The sequence below is a fragment of the Thermobia domestica genome, chromosome 8, assembly GCF_964235325.1.
Source record: "Thermobia domestica chromosome 8, izTheDome1.hap1.1, whole genome shotgun sequence".
NCBI lineage: Eukaryota > Metazoa > Arthropoda > Insecta > Zygentoma > Lepismatidae > Thermobia > Thermobia domestica.
Genome location: NC_137461.1, coordinates 208,386,940 through 208,404,103, shown reverse-complemented (window position 1 = coordinate 208,404,103; position 17,164 = coordinate 208,386,940). Strand labels below are relative to the sequence as shown.

The 17,164-nt window shown below is 36.0% G+C and overlaps 1 protein-coding gene across 1 annotated transcript in view; it reads left to right on the top strand.

Annotated features, from left to right (window-relative positions):
• The first annotated feature begins 534 nt into the window (after window positions 1–534).
• Window positions 535–17,164, top strand: part of LOC145693429 (serine protease inhibitor 88Ea-like) — a 124,819-nt gene continuing 108,189 nt past the window's right edge. Inside the window, exon 1 of the mRNA XM_081769417.1 lies at window positions 535–660. The gene's annotated coding sequence lies outside the window, so the exon portion shown is untranslated. The remainder of the gene's footprint in view (window positions 661–17,164) is intronic.

Sequence of the window (17,164 nt, the reverse complement as noted above, 5' to 3'; positions counted from 1 at the left end):
ATGTACGACGTTATGTACGAAGTGCAATAAGATACGTACCAGTAACACATTTCTTTGAAGACACATTTTTAGTTAGTTATGTATACTAGGGATAAGGGCCTTATCTTTATATGAAAAGGAATAAGCATAACAATAATACTCATTATGATGCAATGCTTTCAAGGAAAAACGTAATTTCTACAATAACACAATTGTACAGTATATTGTAATGATGAGGAAAGCGCATTGACTCACAATTTATATAAAACCCTAACACCATAAAATACTTTAGAAATGACAAACAATACCGCAAAATAAATCGTAAGCTTCAAGGATATGGAAGCATATGCACGTACATTCAGAAATACTCGCTGACATACACATACACACACACACACGTTATTGCTGTTCCACCTGAGAGAACTTGCGTGAAGAATTTACTTGAATAGCTTGTTATTTTAACTTGTTTCTGTATTTTGTATAGACTTTATTCTACTACGCATGTCAGTCTTTTCTCCTTCGGGAGTTTGTATACATCCGACCAAGACACCAAGGTCAAATGTAGAAAAGGCAACACTTTCAGAACAAAGTGAAAAACTGACATTTTAAACCTAGTGTTTGCTATTGTTAAATGTGTTTGAAAACATCAACCACTTAGGAATTATTCATCAAGAGAACAAGGTAAAGTAATTTGTTTTGTAGACTGCATAATCAAGAGATATCGGTTAAACAATTATGCATGTTAATTTATAGCTTGACTGAATAGTTACACTAAAATGCTGAGAATAGAACAGCTGAATCGTTCCATTAAATTTTAGGGAGTTAAAGTCTGTGTTAAGAACTAAATTACAAAACATATGTAATTTTCTATTACTTATGACTTAGTTCACACTTTAAATTATTAAGATTTAATAGAGAAGAAAATACCGGGAGTTAAAATAGGAAGCTGAATATCTAGAAGCGTGGAAGAAACATTTATAGGCCCGAATCTAAGAAAGAAAATTCATTGTTCCCAGCACCTGCCAACCGGCAGAATAGGTAATAATTACAGTATAATAATAATGTAAAAGGGCTGAGATATCGTTTATGCCTATATCTTTTAATGTTCCTTCAGGTTAAATAGAAATTTCTCATTGAAACTCCCAGCATTATTATAGTCTCTTATTTTTCATTACCACAAGTAACGTTGATTGAAATATTGCCAACAGCATATCTTGTAGCAATATTACGCATTACTAAACACAAATTTATAAAATGCAAATGCAAATTTATGGTGAAAAAGCAATTTTAGTTTTTGTAGGAATGAATAATTATGAATTATGTGGATGCATTTACGTATCTTATGGTATTACTATAAATGACAATCATTAAATCATAATATGTTTAAACAATTTTAGTGATATTTCTAGTAAGAAAGATATTCTTTCTCTTACATAATGACATAACACAAAATTAGAATCTAAAGATTGTCTAAATCAACGTAGACAAAACAGTGTAATTCATCTAATGTCTATACATAATGTTAGCACATTTTGATTGCTTTTATGGTTGTACCATGTCTACCTGATCATAATTTCATAAGTTTTAAAGTATTTTGTATTTTGGTTAAAAAATACAAGATGTTTATTTCAAAGCAGAATTGCCATAAAATAGGTCTTATGTGTAACTACTGAGCAGCATTGCCCTATTATGGTAAAATATCATAAGAATACTCTCAGTATTTAGCAACAGTTTCGTTGAAATGTTTTCCTACACAGCAAGAAACCACAAATAAAAAAAATAAAAAGAACTTTCGCGCAACGTAGGAGATAAAGCGTGTACAATACTAAATTTGACTGTCCCCTGTTGACGAAGATTAGAAGTACTAAAGAAGCGACCCGCAAATCATGTATATGAACATTGTATGAAACCAATAATGCCAATAGAATGATCACTGAAATTATAATTCGTGCGGATAACACAATAGAATTCGATGTTGCTTGAGAGCAACTGCCCAAAAAAGGGTTAATTTCTCTTATGGTTGAAGTGGTATAATTTGACTCTCAATTCTCCCATAAATATATATTATATATTATATTGAGTGTCGAATACAATGCACCATATATTAATAAAAACACAAACATTAGACAATGTTTATTGTGTTTTCAGCTTAGTAAAATACTATTTGTTCTTTCTTCAGATTAAATCTGGAATGAAATCATATTTCTGTCTTGTAGAAACCACATAATATTACTTGCACGTATTATATTGGATTTTCTTCTTTTGAAACAATAGGAAATGAAGAGAAAGCAATTACACACATATTAGTTGTTTGCAAACCATTCCAAATCGAAAATAAGCGCGAATGAAAGTCGATTTTTAGCTTTACAGCATGATTCATGCGGAAGGGAAAGCATTTATGAACATGCATTTGGTTGCCATCAAATTACAAATTTAATGCATAAGGAACTTTAAAATGCTATGAATATCAATGGAAACATACACGATTATGTCCATCAATTCATGTTTTCTTTTACACAACTTTACTTCAATATTTTGTATTATAATATTAGTGAACTTCGACTTCAAGTCCTGTTTTTAAACCAGAACTAACTTAGTTTATATTTACACAAATCACACATTTACATAATCACATGTGTCTCTTTCTTATCGCATTTGTTGTAAGTACTGGTTAATGACTCAAGTGTTTGTCTAAGTGAGCTATTGTTTCAACTATTATTTACATTTCGGCATTAATTTTAATAAGAAAAACGACTGAATGTCAGGAAGGAGCTTCTATGAAATCTATGATATATTCTTTCTTTTTTCTTTAGCATCTCTGTCTTCTATTTTGTACTCTAAACAAAGATTATCCTTCAAACTTAGGAACAGATAAAATGAAGTCTAAGCTAACCAATACAAATTAAATAAAAAAGAGATTGTAATATAAATTATTAATGAAGGAAGTAATTATTACATAACATTTTCTATCGAAGTAGAAAACATACTAGTATTCTTTTAAGGTGGAGAAGTTTATGTTGAAATAAAACACAGAAAAATATTTTTAATATCCATGAAATTGGCTTTACTTGACAGATCATGTTATGGCATTAATGTTTGAATGTGATTCGGGCATGTAGCCACTACGACTGGCGCGTACATGGTGTAATCTGAAGGTCCAATTTTCACACACTCTTCGCAGTAACTCAGACTGTATTTCAGCAATAACGCGTCGAATGTTGGCTTCCAAGTGCTCAATTCTTTCTGGTCTCGGCGTAGGCATGCAATTTTAGATATCCTCAGAGAAAATAATTTAATGGTGTCAAATCGCACGACTAAGGTGGCCAGTTAACAGGTTAATTTCATGAAATTAATCGTTCGTCAAATGTTTCTTTCAGTAAATTAATTGTGGCGCGCGCTGTGTAGCATGTGGCGCCATTCTGCTGAAACCACATATCATTGATGTCTGTCAATTGAGGCACGAGAAAGTTAGTGATCATGTCGATAGCCGGTCTCAAGCCCGTGTTGAGAAAGAGGGAGGGACCCCCTGTTGTGCCAGTCCACATGCCTTGTGGTGGCCTGGTTAACCCCCAGGGGGGAGATAAGTGACAGGAGCTGTGTGGGAACACGCATGAGTCTTGCATATCCTGTGCACAGAGCTGGCGATGTTAATTAATTGTCAGTGCGTACCAAGATAACAACCTGTTGGCGGAGGTGAAGCTTCAGCTATCCTCCGAAATGGGAAACTAGGCCATGCTCTGGGGTCCGAGAGATAAGGCTACGTGATACCTTAATACATATGAAAGACTGGGTAGTTTGCGTGTCCAGGGGGTGGATCCAACGCCCTACCGGGAGGGTGATGTAGGTACTGTTCTCAAAGAGCGTGTCGTGCCTGCTCTTGGGTCCGGGATAGGATACCTAGTATCCCAACGCACTCTGGTACCTCAGGAGTGCTGACGGTAATTTGCTGCATACTAGTTATCACAAACTGGGTGCAGTATTCACGATCCCACCACGGGAGCCGCCACTCCCAAAAGGCCATTGTCTTTAAAGGGAGACAGTCTGCATCAGCCATTGAGTCTGGTAATATACGGTGTACCTCTACCATAATTAGAGGAAGTCTCGTATGGTTTGGTCGGGCTTACCAGGAGAGACACGGCTCCCCGAAAGACACGGCTAGCAAATGACAATGTTTGCCTTGAGCAGTCTACATCAGTCATTAGCTCTGGTAACGTACGTACGGTGTAGTTCTGCCGTAATTGGAGGAAATCTCGTATTGTTTGGATGATCCTAACGGGAGGTGAATGTCGAATTCCTGCCCGCGGAGGGACTGAACGGAGGTGGGAAGGTGCCTCTCCCAGAAATCTGGGCAACGGCTCTGATCCCGCTAGAGGGAGGAAACTCTGCAGGATATGGGCTGGCACTAAACTTAGATGGTGACTTAACAGGTACCATAGGACCCGGGATGAAATACAGGAGTATCTCGACGTGTGCGTGCTACCTCTTTACGCGAAGGTAGTTGCCAGTTGAACGTTAGAGGTAGGTAGGGCCGGGATTGAACAAACCCCCTTGGACATGCCTGGGGCTTCCGGATTGGATTGGACTCTGCCGGGCTTGGTCATACCGTGGGATTCGGTACCACATGGGAGCCAATCCCAGGAATCTGGGTAACGGTGAGCATGTGGGGGAGATGAACTCGCCTTGAACTAGCAGTCCGCGTCCACCAGTAGGTAACTGGTAGGTGGGGCTTTGGCTCTGTCGCGCAGTGGACGTATCTCCCTCCCTCAGAAAATGGGGGTTATATGCTAAAGCATCAAGGTTAGGGGACAAATCTTGAGGGTGCACATAGTGCCCGCGGACAAACGTTCAGATCGAGGAAATACGGGTCGGGTGCTTGAGTTAGCGGACAGCTTTCCAACGATATGCTAATTGACCCCCTTTCCATTTGCAATTTTTGAGTTGGACCCCGCTTGGGACCCTGCGGGTGGTCCTAGGGCAACACTTTTTGCTTTGATACGTTGTACTTTTAAAATGATCAAACACGTGTTTTCCTGTTTTCGCATCTGCCTCACCGTTTGCGATTTCTAGGGGTGGCATGGACTTTCTGGACACCCTATATATTCATATAACTCGCACAGTATAAGCATTCGGAAAGTTTTTATTACATTTTCTTAATAGACATCATTAGTGCTTTCGATTGGTATATAAACCATCTTCCATTTCGATATATAATCTCCCTCTCTTCCCTTATTAGTTTTATGATAACATATTAATTTCACTGTTTATTAATTATCAGTTTTGCTTCAAAACAGCAGCTTTTCATACTAAACTATGCTACAGTACACTTATTTTCTCATGTCCTTAAATTCATCTAATAAATTTCCTTAACTAAATTAATTTTCACAACTCAAGACATTTATTATTGGAAATTAGTGAAAATCATAATTTTAAATTTAATTTTAATTGAAAATTGTAATTTTTAATTTAATTTTAATTTCAGTGAACTGTTTCAAAGTTAATTATAACCGTTATTTTTTGAACAATTTTAATTTAATCAATTATACTTTGATAGGCTTAATTTTCAGTTTTAATCCGTTAAAAGTATTTTTATTATTTTTCCAACTATGAATATTTCTACACTTTTCTCGAAGACCGGCCTTAAATAAATAATAGCGGAAGTGTGTCATGCTTGGCCCGTTCATTCCTCTAGTAAAGGCGAAAATGATAGGTCTGTCTCTTCTGGTTTCAATACTGTATCGTCAGAATTTGGAAGTCCACTGTAGCCTCACAGTGTGCAATGAAATTCGCTTTATTCCTTGTAATTCTACACTGAGTTCCAATTTGTTTCACAATCTTGTAATAGTTTGTTCCTTCCAACAATGTTTTCTTTATTTTCAAAGGGAAATCAATTGACAAAAGTCACAAATAGGATATGTATTCATTCTAAATAGAGGAACTATGTTTCGATGAATGTGCATTCTGTTCTTTTTTGTAGCGATCACAAAATTGACTGTTTAAGAGCGGAAGTGAACATCCACTTTGTTGTAATTGAACATCACTGAACCTTGACAGAAAGAGCATGTGTTTGAGTGTGTGTGTGTGTGTGTGTCTGTGTAAGTGTGTTTGTCTGATGAATGTTTATTTTTGTTTCCTACACGTACGCATTCATTCACGAACTGATACAACTGTGCGGAAAATCCTGTCTGTTGTAATAATTTGAGCAGCAGGTGAAAAACGGAATGAATGACCAACATTTTAGGTATTTGTTATCTGAAACGGAAATACCAGCTATCAACAATATTCTGTACTTACGTATATCTAAAGGGAATACATTGTCTGATAGAGGGGCAATTGCGTTGAAAGTGGGTGAGAAAAGGGGGAGGAGGGTAAAGATCTGCAAATCTAGATTTGGTTCAATTGTGCAAGTATTGTGAAAACTGGAATAATTCATTAGAACTCGCTCGTAGCTATGTGGTAGCACATAGGCCTACATCTTCGGACCGAGGCACCAGGTTCGATTCTGGTGATCCACGTGAAGCTGAACATTCCTGTCTTACATAGCCTCAAATTTCAATTCAACCACTATCGAATATTATATTAAATTTCGTTATTTGAAGTAATGGTAGAATACTTATAATGAGAAGATATCAAAAATGAAATCTTTGAATTTTTCATCCCACAGTTATGCCGGCTATTCTAAAGGAGACGGTGATGTTCAGAAATTAATAACAGTGGTGAAATGAAGAAAGTAGAAGGAAATGGGAGAACCCCGAGGAAACCCACGCACATGGTGTTTGTCCACTACGAAGTTCACTTGGCACGAGCTGGAATCGAACCAGGGAGTTTATGCATCAGAGATGAACGCTCCACCAGTGATCCACAGAGGTACGGGGAAAATGTCAAAGTAATAGGCCTACATAAGCTATAATTTGCATTTAAATTATGAAATTCTATATTTGCTTTGATGTTCCCTGCTTTTGTTCAAGACTAAATAATATTCTTTTTAACCTGTATCTATCTCATCTGTTATTTCTGACTTTTTGGAACAGAGTTTGGTATTTCTAAATTCAAGAAGATGTCAGTAGCCTCACAATGATATGCCAATACGAAGAACTCTGTGGTCTCACTGACAATGGAATCTGGAATAATGTTTACTAACGCTTTAAACGCAAAGATAAACAAGTATTATAAAATATTCTTTGAATTTGAAAGTACAGTCATGACCAAAATGATTGTCGCATGTCTATAAATATGCTGTTCTAGGAATATTATTTGATAATGATTTCGCTTGGTATTTCTTACAATGTTATTATGTGTATAATCGGCAAAGACATATATGTGGTAAATTTCAAGTCAAAAGAGCAGTAAATAAGAACAATATAACGAAAAAAAATTCTTGTCCATTTAGCAACATTTTGTTTTACTCATTCTAATTTTCGTATTTATAATTCTTTTCCTATGAAATTTATCACAAATATACATTTCCCGATTATACACATTGTAACAGTATTACAAGTACCGTGCAAAATCATTATTAAATTATATTTTCATAACAAGACAGTTATAGATATGCGACAATAATTTTGGACATAATTGTACATATGCCATCAATTTCGTTTACTATTTCCAGATTTATATGTCACTCATTTTAGTAATCATGCTGGGAACATCGTTTTTATCTTACAAAAAGAGAGAGTGCATCTCTTTCGTAGACATAATGTCAATGCAGTTGTAAAGTATTGTATTTTCTGAGGAGTTGGGATAGAAAGTAATTCGTTGTGTTTATTAGAATGCGGGTCCCGCATGCTGTGTTTTGAAATAACGTGGTTTATTGACACTGTTTATCTAGAATAAACTATGTCACCAGTGAAATAAGAACAGGTGTAAAAACCTAAACTGATTGACAACATATCCGGAGAAAATATTTGTATTTTAAATGACTGTGACTAATGTGTGACTATGTAATTCATGTACAGTATCTTATATGAAAGAAAAACGTTTCACTGCTGTGCATTCAGTAAATGATGTAGCAACAATTTCCTTCGATGGGTGACCAACATTTCCTAGAAGTCCTTTAGATTAAACAAATATGAAATAGATTGTAGGCTCTTCGTAGAGTGTCCTTCTAACTTTAGAACTGTGGAGTATTATCATGGCAGCTATATTTAACGCCAATGTTTAACTACGCAGAAAAAATGTAACATACGTTATGTAATGAGTAATGTAACATATCAGGACTTCTTCAGGTAACTGTTTCTTAGTAGCATACTTGTCTTAATTTACAAAATACATGTTTCTGAATTTCTGATAACTACAGAAGAATCAAACTACTTTTATTATTATTTTAAAGGTATATAAATAGTATACATTGATAATCCATTTTACGTGTACAGTATGTCCTTATTGAACCAATGTACTGTATAAATTCTATAAAAACAAGACTTGAAGATATTATGTGTAAAATTGATTTATCAGTATACCTGTTTGTATTGGTAATAATAACAAATTCTTAACGTACATAATTGTAGTTCAAACTACATTTTCAGTACACTTCTTAAATATTTCACCTTGGATTATTGAATATGTGAGGATTCAAATCATAGTTGCATTCTATCTTCCTTCAAAGGTAAACTAATCAACATTTTTCACAGCGTACACTTAACCTCCCACTCGGAAAAGTTCATTGCAATACGTTCAGGAGATCGTGATGTCTGTTTGAGACGGATTTCTGTCCCAATTAAGCCGTCCTCAAGAAGAGTGAGCTATGACACAAATCATTAGAAAATGAGATATGATAGTATTCAGACAGCTCCTAAAATTTTCGGATGTTGAACCGATGGACTTACGTGTAGTTGCGTGCTTAAATAAAGCATCGCGAAATATTATATACTTACAGTAGGCCTACTGGTTTGTTGAAAAGTGTGATAGATGAAGTGAGAGAAATTTAAATAAACTACTCTCAACAAAAGTTTCTCCAATGAAACTTTCCACGTCAGACTATGATATACAATCAGGGCCAACATGTAGAGTACAATCAGTTTGTAGAAACCAATTTCTAGCATAAGTTTGAGGTCTCGAATTTCGTTTCTATAAATGTTCCTTAATCTTGTAATATATTTATGGATGAGATATAACCATAGACAAGGGAAAAAACCTTCATGGTACGTGGCACCATGTCCTGTGAAATCATGAAGATTTCAAGGTATATTGGTTTTTCCGTTCTATGATGATGTTATATTAGTGGGAAAAACTTTTTTCTTCAAGTGCCCTAAGGAAAGTACGAAATTTCTTCATGCTTCTGTGATTTCAGAGGGCCACCCCGTTCTCGGATTAAATAGATTTTGGTTTTCAATTCTTGAATATCTGAAGGAGAGAGGAATAATCCATTATTTCCATACGATTGATGACTTGAAATATCAGCTCGTTATGAAATATGCGCGATTTCGTAGGCCAGTGTAAACTCCATATATCATCTCTATATCTCCAACAGTTCACCCAAGCGATCTGGAGGATATTTGTCGATAGTACTCAAGACACTATGAAAGTTGTGTAGTAATGCATACCGTATACATGTTCATGATACAATACAATTTTCCTCTTCATGAGACAATAAAATCATTAAAAGTTATTTTATTCCCTAAAGTGCCTCCTGAAATTTATAAATACAATTAGTGTTGCCCTCGAGACGAGACGAGAAAGAATTTTTCGTGAAAAGATCGGGGGCATTCATATGCAGTAGGTATATATGTAAGGATTTTAAGACAAATTGCATTCAAATTATGCCAAATATTGTATATTCATAAATACAATAGGGGCCCACATGAGCTTTGGGGGCCTGGGCCCCCTCGTCCCCCCAAGATTGGCGCCCCTGACTTCCATGATACGTTTTCGAGACACGACAGCCCCAACTGCCGTCAGCAACATTAAATATAGTAATGCCAAACTGAATGTTACTTGATCTGAATCCTTCAGTTTGTTCAAATGAAAAAATGAAATGAAATCTTTAGTTTTACGTCCCACGGTAATGCCGGTTAGGCTAAAGGAGACGGTGATGATGAGAGACGAGTGAAATGGTGGAATGAAGAAAGTGGGAGGACCCCAAGCACCGGAGGTGAACGCTCTACCAGTGAGCCACCGCGCCCCCTTTGTTCAAATGAATAGACTAATTCTCTGACTGGTCATTTTCAAGAGTCATTCTAGCTACTCTGCTTTCCTTCAGTGCTTAGCTCTAAAAAGATAAGTTCGTTCTTTTTTTCTTCTTTTTTGGGTAAATAATCATATTTTAAAGATGGTACAGCCAAGGGGCACTACAATGATTTCGAATTACTCCCCGTAACATATCCCATAGATATCATGCATGGTATGAATTATTCCTATTGGAATCATGTACCCCGAGGCTCCAGTAATTATTTTGTCGTTGGCAAACGTAGCAAATAATTAGATGAAGCGACTTATCGTTGAAGTTGATGATACTGATGGTTAATCACAATTGATGATCGATATTTGTTTTAAAATCGATGTCGGTAGGTATGGAGTTAATGTTTATTTGTTTCTTCAATTTATCTTCAAGTATATCAAATTTAGAAACTTAAATAAATTCTGTGGAAAGGGGGCGATGGCAATATTGACAGTACGTATGACTAGGTAGAGTACGACAGGCAGTTCGACGCGAATTTCTAATTTGAAAAAGGTCAACAGTCAATGAGGAAATCTTAAGAAAAATTACTTTCTTCTCACAAGATCCCCAAATACCGGACACGTATGTTTATCGGAGTTGTATCTATCTCTTTTAGGCAGCTCTGCTTATTAAAATGACAAATATTGTGGGCTGTATATGGTGTGTTAATTGATTTACCTTAATTCAAATGAAATAAAATATTTGTTTTAACTTCCCACGGATATGCTTTTTAGGCTAATGACTAATCACGGATGATTGAGGACAAGTGTAGATGAATGATCAATTAAAGGGAATGATCGTAAAACAATTGCTGGGATAAGAATGTGGAAAGAAACAGTAGAGTTTTGAGAAAAGCGATGGATATCATATTGTTCAGCGCAAACTCATGTGACCTGGGAATGAACTAAAAACCCGTCGCTTCAAAGGTGAGCACTGCGTTACTCTCCCTGGCCTCAATTCAAGCAGCTTCCCAATTGCCTCACTATGATGTGTGAATACTGAGTATTTTGCGGCCTATCAATTTATCGAAGCTGGAACTACACATGCCGCAAGAACATGTGAAGATGAATTAAATGGAGTAAGCATTTATTCCCATTATGACGCTTTGAATATTATGCAACAATATAGCCTTAAATATTGAGCTTATGTTTGACTTGTAACAATAAACATTGCAAAAACAATATGGATCGTTTGACACTAGCTCTATCTCTGTGTTGCGTAATTATGTATCGTTATTTCTCCGTTTACTCTGCAATGCTTAATTGATGTATTGAATGCATCATTGTTTTACGTCATCTCTAATACGTATACAGCATATAAACTTCCATTGCATCATAATAGTAGTCGCGTGCAGTGATAGTCCCCTCATTTACGAAGAAAAGTAGGTGACATATTACAGATAATGCATGCTATGTTATATATTGCAATGCCTTGCTTATCCATTAGTAGAACAAATAATATCTTCACTGCATACGTTGTTGAATATTATAAGGCTCTGATGGTTCTGAAACGTTTGTATGCAAGCTCTCGAATTCGATTCTCAGGGAAGAATTTATTTCATAATGTGAAATGTGAAACAAATCAACTAAGTCGCACTTGAGGTACAAAATTGAGCTGAGCAACTTTATTAAACATGTTTGATTTATGAACATTTTATGAAACCAACAACAATAGAAAAACTTAAATGAGTTTTCTTTAAGATTAAACTAAGTAGCCTTTCTTTCATGTTCCATTAAAAGAATCAATACGGCTATTACTAGAATAAAAATTTATATATGAATTTCTGAAATACTCCCTACTCAAAGTCGCCTTTGAACAAGATTATTCTCCATTTGAGCATTCATTGTCTTAGATCTTAAAGAAATACAGTCAATGTTAAAAGTCTGAGCACAATACTGATTTTCCAGAATTTTCTAAACAGAACACAGTGTCCATACAAAACCCTGTTTGTTGGACTTGTTTTATGAAATAAACATCTTGTTTATATAAGGAAATGAAAATGCATGGTTCTGGTTCCATTGAGACAAATTTACTGAGTTTGCTTGCGTTTATCAAAGTGCAGAGCCTTAGCTTTAACAAATCCCAGGTATTTGTTTCATCAATTTTTCCAACTTTTGCGAAGTTGTGCGATTCCAGCAGCTTTGAAGTACCTTCCAAAGACCTTCAGTATTCTTTACGGCTACTTACTGACTGTAATGTAAAGTTTGTCTTACAAGAGCTCAATCGATGACAAATCTGGTGATTATGGTGCTCATCCCATTTTTCTTGTAAGCGCCTTGTTACCTTTCCAGATAATTACTACATAGCTTAAAAGAATGCTGAAATCATAATCCTGTTGTAGTACAAAATTACTGCCCAAAACCTGCGTTCCTAAGGGAATTCCGTGCCTCATTTATGAATACGCGACAAAACGTACTAGCGACAAAACGTACCACCGACAAAACGTACCACTTACCCTGAGGGCTGCTTGTGAAGGGTTTTCTAAAAACACTTTAAATAATGACAAGCGACAAAACGTACCACTTGCCTGGAGGGTTACTTGCGAAGAGTCTTCCAATCAGCCCTCAAATAATGTCAGGCGACAAAACGTACCACTTGATAGGACGGTATATAAGTATATATATATATATCGGCCAAAATAAGGTTAAAAGTTGAACAGATTGGTGGTGAGAAAAGTACCGATGCAAGACCAAGACTAAGACTAAGGAATGGAAGACCAAGACCATACCTGCAAGATTCTTGCCAGACCAAGACCAGCAAGAATCTTGCATATGCAATATTTGAATATTTGCTGATTTCCATCACACTTTATCCAGACTTTGGATCAGAGATGGATAGACATTATTAGAGGGGCGCGGGCGCTTTCTCCCACAAGGGCCATCAGCATCTCAATGTCACAAATCAATTGCAGTTTTCTTTCTACAGTAAGTCAATAGGATTAACAATTGACAATTAAAACCTGATAATCTTTCATTAGTATATTATTCTGAATTGTTCAAAATATTATATGAAGTTCAAGGAGAACGTATACTATATTACAAAATTAGCAGATGTTTTAGTGTACTAGTTTTTGATGCTACTGTATCTATCACTTCTGCATTCGAAATATTTTTTAATAAATCTTTTTCAATAGACATCAACAAAATGTTTTCAAATGTTCCTGAGACATGGTACTTGTTAGCCTATTTTTAATTTATTTCAGTTTATTTCAATTTTGAAAAATTTTTCACATGCTACGTGAGTTGCGGGCAAAGTCAATAAAAATTTGTATGCTGGAAACCTGGATAAGTATTACTGCACAAATTACAATTCTGCAAAATTAAAAAGCAGCACATTGGACAATTTTTCAACACGTTTTGCATTCGCTTTCCTTGTAAACAAATGTATTTTCTCCTAATTCTGAATCACTTGCACCATCAGCACAGCCATTTTTCCTCGGTTGTGCTCGTCATCAAGACTGACTTTCAAGGATATCCACGTCCATCAAAAGTCCAAGAGAATACATTCATAGTATCCTTGGAAACTTCTTAACTGAAGTTTTTCAGAAAATATGTAAGTGTATCGAAAGGCACGTCTGGAAGTTCTGTTACTTGGCTCAAGTGGCTAGGGTCCAAATAATTCATAAAGTACATTGCTTCTTGAATCTTGAAGAAATACTCAAAACTACCATGTCCAATATTGTGTTGAATGCTTCGATGCAGTGCCTGGTCATTGGATAGAAGCAGCTTCATCTTCATATCCACACGAAAAATTTTTGTCCATCTCTGAAGGCGAATTGTCGACAGGTCAATAGAAAAAAAGAAATCACGTTCTAAGTCTTCAAATTTGTTATTGGCCCATTCTGCAAAGCTTAATGCTGCATTCTTAACGGATTCAAAATCATCTCTCTACTCTTTCACTTGGAACAGAGTAGTCTGCACCATCCGATAGGACTACACTAGCAGCACCCTCTATTTGGAGATAGTTTGACAGAGAGGAGGTCACCTGAAATATCTTAAGGAACTTTTCTGCTGTCCGAATTGTTTTGAACTTGAGAAGATCTTTTATATATCCTTTCGCTTTATACCTAGCTTTTGGTTTGATATTTTCTGTAAAAGCAATTTTCTTAATTGTTATGGTCAAACTCTATATACAAAGCACTTTTTGGGTTCGAAAAATGATCAAACTTTTTGTGAAAAACAGTGTGTTTTCTATCATCTTGTTTCCGCAATAACTATAAGACGCCTTTGTTAACATTTGATCTTCCAAATGTACATTCGCTGATAAGACTCACGCATAAATATCGCACAGTCATTCAGCAGAACAAAATCACAGAATCAATGCAATTTTTTGTCAGATCACATATGACATGATTGAGTATATGAGCGTAACACCACACGCGTAACTGAGTTTCTTAGTAGTTAAGCGGTTAGCGTATGCGCCTTTGTCGTGGGAGACCTGGGTTCGATTCCCGGCGGGAGCTCATGTGCTCCGGATTACCCGTAAATCAGTATGTCCCGTCTCATATAGCCTCGCTGCTATAAGGGCCGTTAAGCTCAAAATCAACTGAATCACACGTGTAACTGATCATAGGTGAATTGAAAAAATCCGAATATTGACCTTGCATGTTACTTGAGCCATCGGTTGAATTTCAACTACACTTCTTAATATCAAGGTTCAACTTCTGCAGAATTTCCAGCAGTAAACCGCAGACACTGGCCTGTGGTAGATATGCATTTTACAATGACAACAATACTTCGTAAAACAACAGAACACTGGCCTGAAACTACTCTATCTTGAGTAGTGTCTAATAGAACAGAAAATATTGAAGCTTGAGTGACTTCTTTCGAAATATCTTCTCTGATAAGTGTGCCGATAGCATTCAAAATATAATTCACCGTGTTTAGTAAAAGTTATGCGACCACTATCCTGCTTACTTCCTCGTATATGACTCTTCTCGGTGACGTTATCTGAATTACTTTTAAGCGGAAGATCAAATTTGCTTAAGAAAGGAATAATATCCCAAAAGTTTCCATGATCTATAGCTGTGTCTTTCAGTTTATAGTCTGCTACATTTCCTCTGTAAATGAGCCCTCTTTTACCAATGAGTTTCTGCACTTTGACAACTCGATACATTACCTGTCTGTTCTCAATCTTACGCTGCCGTTGTTTTACCTGTTCATGAGGAAGTAGTTTCTTAACATGAAGTAGTACGTTTTGTCGCGGATTAAATATCCGAAATGTTTTAATTATTCCATGACAGGTTGTAATTTATATAAGTGCTACGTTTTGTCGTGGAATAAATATCAGAAATGCTTTAATTAATCCATGATAGGTTGTCATTTATGACAGGTCGTCAAAAGTGGTACGTTTTGTCGCGAAAATTCAAGTGGTACGTTTTGTCGCTGGTACGTTTTGTCGGGACACCTCATTTATATCTTGTGAAACGCGTTTTTGTCTACTACTCCGTTAATTCAAACTAAATTGTTTTCAGTAAAATACCCCCCGCATGGGGATGTTGTTTGCTGCCTCCTTCTCCGTGCTTTGCTATTCGCGTTAAACGGTTGGAGTGAATGCACTCTTCAGGATGACTCCACACAAACTTCTAGAAATGGGAACCGGAAAGTTTAAATTTAGATTAATCGGCCCAGAATACCCTCTGTCATTGTTCAACGTCCAGAGTACCCACTATCTTTATGATTTTTTCTACTTTTTTCCCCAGGAATATAAGTTTTGCAATACTTTATCCTCAAAGAAATAGTTTCTTTATTGCAACCTTAACCCGAAGACCATATGTCTGAAAGTGCTGAGCAAACCACCCCGTCTGATACCGATTGGAAATGACTCTTCCGTAATTCTATTGCTACTTCCTCCGCACTTTAACGTCTGCACATTTGCTTGTTTTTTCAAGCTTAGTTAGAGTGGTGTTTGATAGTCCTCACAAGAAGTTGTTGCTTATGGACGACAAGTTCGTTTCTGTTACATACAGTATTTGCATTAGTTTATGATTGTCTTTCAAGAGTTTGATGCACTGCTCCGAATAAAATATTCTATCACTGAGCGATCTTTCGCAGGGAATGACTCTTTTCTGTCAAAATGACCACTTGAATATTACGTGTTTCGACACTTAATTTATTGTTTTTCTTTTGTATTTTATACTACTTGCACGTTCTACCAACTATTCAACTGGTTCCCGTAAATCAAAACAGCAAAATCGCATGCCGCAGACTCGCATCCAATTTTACTCATATTACGACAGAATTGAGTCGCGCATTCACAACCGATCTTTCTAGTAAAGATAGAAGTACTGATAAGGGTTCATATAATTACCAGTAGATGCCGTTGAAACGATGCACCATCAAACAAAGCTGACGTTAGTTGCCTGTTCATTAGTTATATGTTTATTGCCAAGCAGCTTTCCTCAATAAATTTGTTCCGGTGTAAACAAGACCATGCATTTTCGTATCCTTATATGAACAAGGTTGTTTATCCTGCAAAATAAGTAAATAAACAGAATTTTGCCAGGACATAGTGTATTTTATTTGAAAAATTCTGAAAAATCAGTGATGTTGTCATACTTTTGACAATGACTATGTTTAAAGATTGAAGTTTGCTTATTGAAGGCTGGTGGAGATTTCCTGAGGAATTAACCTCCGGAAGCTACATAAATGGGTTGAGACTTACCTAAATCATTTTCTCGCATTTGCAAACAATATAAATAGGACATCGAAATCAGATTTTCAAAACGTCGAGCCAGCTTGAGATTGTCAGTAACACAAACTATCCCCTGAGTGATATCTATCGTTGTAAATATTTAGCGACGGTTGGTTCAAGTATTTTCTTGCATGGTTGATTAAAAAATGTCGAAGTAACCTCATAAGTTATTTCCATACACACAATTCAATATTTATTAGTAAACCTATTGATACAAATAAACTCACTTTATATTTACAATATTAGCAAGGAGAATAGATATTTAGCAGGGTTGAACCAGTTGCTATATTTTAAAGGTATCACTGGAAATCGCATCGTGAAATTGTATCACTAGTA